Source organism: Sander vitreus, chromosome 2 (genome assembly GCF_031162955.1).
Source record: "Sander vitreus isolate 19-12246 chromosome 2, sanVit1, whole genome shotgun sequence".
NCBI classification, from domain to species: domain Eukaryota; kingdom Metazoa; phylum Chordata; class Actinopteri; order Perciformes; family Percidae; genus Sander; species Sander vitreus.
This window is the reverse complement of record NC_135856.1, coordinates 1243555-1249911: the sequence shown is the minus strand read 5'-3', so window position 1 is coordinate 1249911 and position 6357 is coordinate 1243555.

The window sequence follows — 6357 nt, the reverse complement described above, 5'->3', positions numbered from 1 at the left end:
CTGTATCTGAAGTCTCTTTTATATAGACCTTAGTGGTCCCCTAATACTGTATCTGAAGTCTCTTTATATAGACCTTAGTGGTCCCCTAATACTGTATCTGAAGTCTCTTTATATAGACCTTAGTGGTCCCCTAATACTGTATCTGAAGTCTCTTTATATAGACCTTAGTGGTCCCCTAATACTGTATCTGAAGTCTCTTTCCTGAAATTCAGCCTTGGTGCAGAATTACAGCCACTAGAGCCAGTCCCACAATGAGCTTTCCTTAGTATGTGCCATTTCTGTGTCTGTAGCTATTGAGGAGGAGAGGGGGGGGGCAAGGTGGAGGGTGGGGGTGTGGCCTTGACCAACTGCCACTTTGCTCGTTTGAAAGCCATGATGTCTCTCTCTCTCTCATGGGGGGGCCAAATTCTCTGGGTGGGCAAAGCAGAGAAAGGGGAGGTAATCTTGCTCCTTATGACCTCATAAGGAGCAAGATTCCAGATCGGTCCATATGAGCTTTCATTTTCTCACCGGCAATTTCCACTGGATGCGGAATGTCTGCGGAACGTCTCCGGAACATTGACGGAGTCATTAGGTCTCCATTAAAGTCAATGTGTGTATTTCCACTGACTGCAGAACGTCTGCGTCCCTACTCCGTCCCAGCTCTGGTGGTCCCCAGCCCTCCGGAGCAGATACGCAGAGCTTCTATTTTTGCCGGACGCCGGAGAGCTCCGCAGCAATTCAGCACATGGCAGATAGTGCGGGACAGGAAGTGGCGAGCACAGAAACGAAATAACAATCCGGTTAATTTTTAAAGTAAAATCCACCGTGCTCACGGCGGATCATATCTCCCTGCACTACACCTTGAAAACACAGCACAGAGCTGTTCCCCCTCTACTCCTCTGGATGGAAACTAACTGGTGTTGGTTTTGTGGTTCTATTCTACGTGAATTTGCGAGATATTGTGGGTCCTCGTGACTACAGCTGTCAGTCATGGCCGCAGCCGTGCCGCAACAAATCCAGACCTGGTGAGTATTGACGGACGGCGGAGCACGCAGCCATTCCGCAGCGGAGCCGGTCCACAAACGTTCCGCATCCAGTGGAAATTGCCGGTCAAAGGCAGAGCAGGATACCCAGGGCTCAGTTTACACCTATCGCCATTTATAGCCACTGGGGGACCATAGGCAGGCTTGGGGAACTCACATTAAGGGTTAGGGTTAGCTCATCCACACCTTTGTCTCCTCCAGGCTGGACTACTGTAATGCACTCCTCATCGGGATCTCTATCAAGAGCATACAGAGACTACAATACATCCAGAACAGCGCTGCCAGGATCCTGATGAGGTGATCACATCACCCCCATCCTGGAATCTCTTCATGGCTCCCTGTCCCACTCAAAATTCAATATAAGGTCTCCCTCCTCACCCACCAGTATATTCACGGACATGCCCCTCTTTACCTACAGGAACTCCTCACCCCCCAGACCTCCTCACACACCCTCCGGTCTGCAACCTCAAACACCCTCCAAGTCCCCAGAACCAAGCTCTGCAGCTATATGTATTTTATAGGTTTTCACACACAAACACACACTCACACACACAGACAGACACATACACACACACACACACACACACATACAGACACAGACACATACAGACACAGACACATACAGACAGACAAACACATGCACAGACAGACACACACACACACACACACACACACAGACACAGACACACACAAACACACACACACACACACAAACACACACACACACACACACAGACACACACACACACAAACACACACAGACAGACAGACAGACATACACACATACACACACATACACATGCACAGACAGACACACACACACACACACACACACACACACACAAAGAAAACCAAACGTTCACGAAGAACAATCCATCCAATAGTTGAGAGATATTTCCCTCGCATCTTCAAATGAAGTGTTGACCTCAACGGTGGCGCTTGGAGGAAAGACTCAGAGGATCACCAAAGCCGACAGCTTTTGGCGGCCTTGGAGGCAAAAGCAACACAATTGTATCCGTCTGCATTTCAGCTGTTAGAAATTGTGTGTGAAAATGACCAACGTGCATGTTTTATTGGATGTAAGATAAGATAGGATAGACTTTATTAATTCCACAATGGGGAAACTCGTGCTACAGCAGCTCAAAAGACAAAAAAATGTACACACATCAGAATAACACAAATACACATTAACGAGACAGGAGAAAAAATATACATAAAGTATAAGAAATAAAAAAAAGTGAATTAGTTATAATAATAATAATACAAACATATTTACACAATAAACACCCTTATATAAACACACAGTATACGGTATAAACACAGATATACAGACGAATAGATATGACATATTGCACAGTTGGAGATGACAAAGAGTGATAAATAGATACATATGCATAGTGCAGGATATTGTCCAGCTCATATTGAGGAACCAGCCAGCAGTGCTACATTATGATGTTGCATTAAAGAGTCTGACTGCTGCTGGAATGAAGGACCTGCGGCAGCGCTGAGGATGCAGCAGTCTGCTGCTGAAGGAGCTGCTCAGGGAACTCCCAGTCTCATGTAGGGGGGGTGAGAGGTGTTGCCCTCCTCTCCCCCACCTCCTCTATGGTGTCCAGAGGGCAGACCAGAACAGAGCTAGCCCCCCATGTATAGTAGTTTCAAATGTTTTGGTTTGGTCATGTGTTATATATGTGGATTCTTGTTGGATATCACTAATGCTAGCTAACCTAGCGAGCTATTCAAACCATTGTCCTAAATTATTACTAGCACTTTGAACTGTGAACACTCTGAGGATAAAGAGTGTACATATCATAGGCGTAATTTACAACCCCCCCAATAATATAAACTGGACAGTGCAACCCCCCTAAAGACCTGTTATAATTTCCTTTACATGAATAACGACATCAGCAACAGAAGTTGATGCAGAAAAGGCCCAATTGTTGCAGAATAATTCAACAGAATGCAGGAAAATGTGTGTTTGACTCTCAAAATTTGGCGTGTCCAAAATGTTGAACCCAAAGTTGAGTTTATGCTGTTTTTGTTGTTGTATTTGACCCTTTTGTTGCTTTTGTTGACATTTTTGTCACCTTTCTGACGTTTTTGTCACTTTATTGGACTTTTTTTTGTCACTTTCTGACATATTTCTATGAGGATGAAAAGGCTCCTGTGGGTCATATTAGAGGGCAGGGACAAACTATTGATATGGTAGTATGGTTGACAGGACTGGCTGCTTGAACAAGCTACTGATATGTGTGTTTGTCTCTTTGTTTCAGACTAAAACATGATGGTCCTGACATGGTTTGAAGTTTCCCTCTTTCCTGCTGCAACCAGTCTCTCCGCTCGAGTTGCGACGTTTACGTTTATGACAGACTTCCTGTTTCTCCTCTTTAGGACAATGCAGGTCTCTGGATGTCACCTTCTCGGAGTGGAAAATCCCTCAAGGTTGCACACAGTGTGTGTGTGTTACAGTGTGTGTGTGTGTGTGTGTGTGTGTGTGTGTGTGTGTGTGTGTGTGTGTGTGTGTGTGTGTGTGTGTTCTTGTTTAACTATATTTGTGGGGTCCAAAAACCGGGAGTCCACAAGTTTAAAGGGCTGTTTGAGGGTTAAGACCTGGTTTTAGGATTAGGGTTAGAATGAGGTTCTGGTTAGGGTGAGGGTAAGGGTTAAGGTTAGGCATTCAGTTGGGATGGTTAAGGTTAGGGTAAGGGGCTAGGGAATGCATTATGTCAATGACGGGTCCCCACAAAGATAGTGCCACAAACCTGTGTGTGTGTGTGTGTGTGTGTGTGTGTGTGTGGACACTTATCCCAGCATTCCGGTGTCCCCGTTAGCCATTAGCCGTTATCTCCCCCAGGTGTCGGCGGGACCGAGGAGCTGCTGGATGGCCCCGGGCCCTGCAGAGCCTTGTATGGCCATGGCCCGCTGGCCGAGCAGCGATAAGCAGCCGCTCCCACGCAGATACACGGCCATGTTTAGAACAAAGCCTGCTTCTGTTAAATTTAGAGCAGTTATCAGATGCAGTGCTGCCTCCTGACAGCACTCTCTGCTGCTGCTGCATCAGGACCAGAGGTGAGTACGGGCGCCCAGAGCGGACAAAAAGGAGAAGATTTACACCCAGATGTGGAGCAGATTTACACCCAAATGTGATGGATGGAGCTGGTGTTGATTGTGTTAATAATGTAGTGTTGTCGAGGCAGAAGCATTCAGATCCTTTACTGCAGTAAAAGTACTAATACCACAAACAGTCAAACTCCTGCATTCAAAATATACTTCAGAAGTGTCTAAAGAAGGGTTGAAAGTGTCCAGAAAAGACTAACTGTCCGTAGCGACTTCTGTCAGAGTAGTGGAAAGGAAACTTTTCAATTTATTTTACTCCACTTCGTCTATATGTATGTGTGTTGATGTCTTAACCAAAGTTAGGGTTAGGGTTAGGGAGAGAGAGAGAGACAGAGAGACAGGGAGAGAGAGAGAGAGAGAGAGAGAGAGAGAGAGAGAGAGAGAGAGAGAGGGAGAGAGAGAGGGAGAGAGAGAGAGAGAGAGAGAGAGAGGCAGAGAGAGAGGGAGAGAGAGAGAGGCAGAGAGAGAGAGAGAGACAGGCAGAGAGAGAGAGAGAGAGAGAGAGAGAGAGAGAGAGAGAGAGAGAGAGACAGAGAGAGAGAGGTAGAGAGAGAGAGACAGAGAGGGAGCGAGAGAGGAGGAGAAAGAGGAGGAGTGTGATGAAGTAGAGCAGGCAGCAGTGTGTGTTAGGATCACTCTGTTGTCGTTCCTGCTTCTCGTCTCAACATCTTCTGACACATTTTATTGTTTAACTTTCTGCCTCCGAGTCAAAACTCTTCTCACGGATTTCTGGAGATTCTGATGAAAAGCGTTTGTTATTGTTTTTGATTCCGAGACGGTTTGAGTGACGGTAGGTTCATGATTTTCTTCTTCTGCAGGAGAGTAACACTGTGATTTATATATATTGATACATATTTTAGTATGGCAGTAAATGGTGATGTTATAGTAAAACTAATGTTTACTGAGTCTGTAAAAATGGATGTGACTCTGAGAAAAGATTGTGTTATTATCACTTCAATGAAAAATATATTTTTGGATGAATGATAAAGCATCATATTTAATAACAAAGTTAGGGGTGCAACTACCCAGTGTCAGAGGGGTGTGCAGCCAAAAAATATATATAAATAAATAAGTGTGCCGGACATCATCATGTATGGGCTTTAAATAATACAGATTTATCTTAAAGTATATTAGCCACTTTTGGAAATTGGTCTTAATTTAAAAAATGAGGAAAAATCCAATCTTTAAGGACACCAATTTTCATTGTGAATAAGAAATGTATCGTAAATAAAATAAATGTTCTTCCTTAAAATACAAGGGGAATAAGTCAGTCCACCCCCTATGTTAGATTCCCATAGAGGCAGATTTTTATTTTGAAAGGCCAGTTATTTCACGGATCCAGGATACTATGATCCTGATACAGTTCCCTTGGCCCCCCCATCATCACATAGCCTTTACCATACCCCCCCCATCATCACATACCCTTCACCATACCCCCACCATCATCACATACCCTTCACCATACGCCCCCATCATCACATACCCTTCACCATACCCCCCCATCATCACATCCCCTTCACCATACCCCCACATCATCACATACCCTTCACCATACCCCCCCATCATCACATACCCTTCACCATACCCCCCCATCATCACATACCCTTCACCATACCTAGAGATTAACATGGTTTTATTTCAGTTAGTCTAATAGCTGGTTTGATTTCCATTGAGAGATGATTTTTATTGAAAGTACCCCATGCTAATCTCTAGGTATGGTGAAGGGTATGTGATGATGGTGAAGGGTATGTGATGATGTGGGGGTATGGTGAAGGGTATGTGATGGGGCTATTTTAATTCCAAAGGCCAAGGGAACTTTATCAGGATGCATATATGGCAACCAAATTGTGACAATTGTCAACCTAATCATCACCCCTGGTTGATGTGATTTGAGTGATGAGTGGCTTTCCATCTCTGTCTGCACTATTTTTCCCACAAAAAGGACACAGTGAATAGGTTGGTCAACAGAACTTCAAACCATACTGGACATTTAGTTTTGTGTGGTCTAACTAATAGAACTCCTACCTGATGTCATCACTGGTTTCATCTCTACATGATGTCATCACTGGTTTCATCTCTACATGATGTCATCACTGGTCTCATCTCTACGTGATGCCATCGCTCACCTCATGTCTGTCTCAATCACTCATTGCCTGCGTTCTTCTCCACTAAGACATATTGTCAAACAAACATTATGTAATAGATTTTCCATATT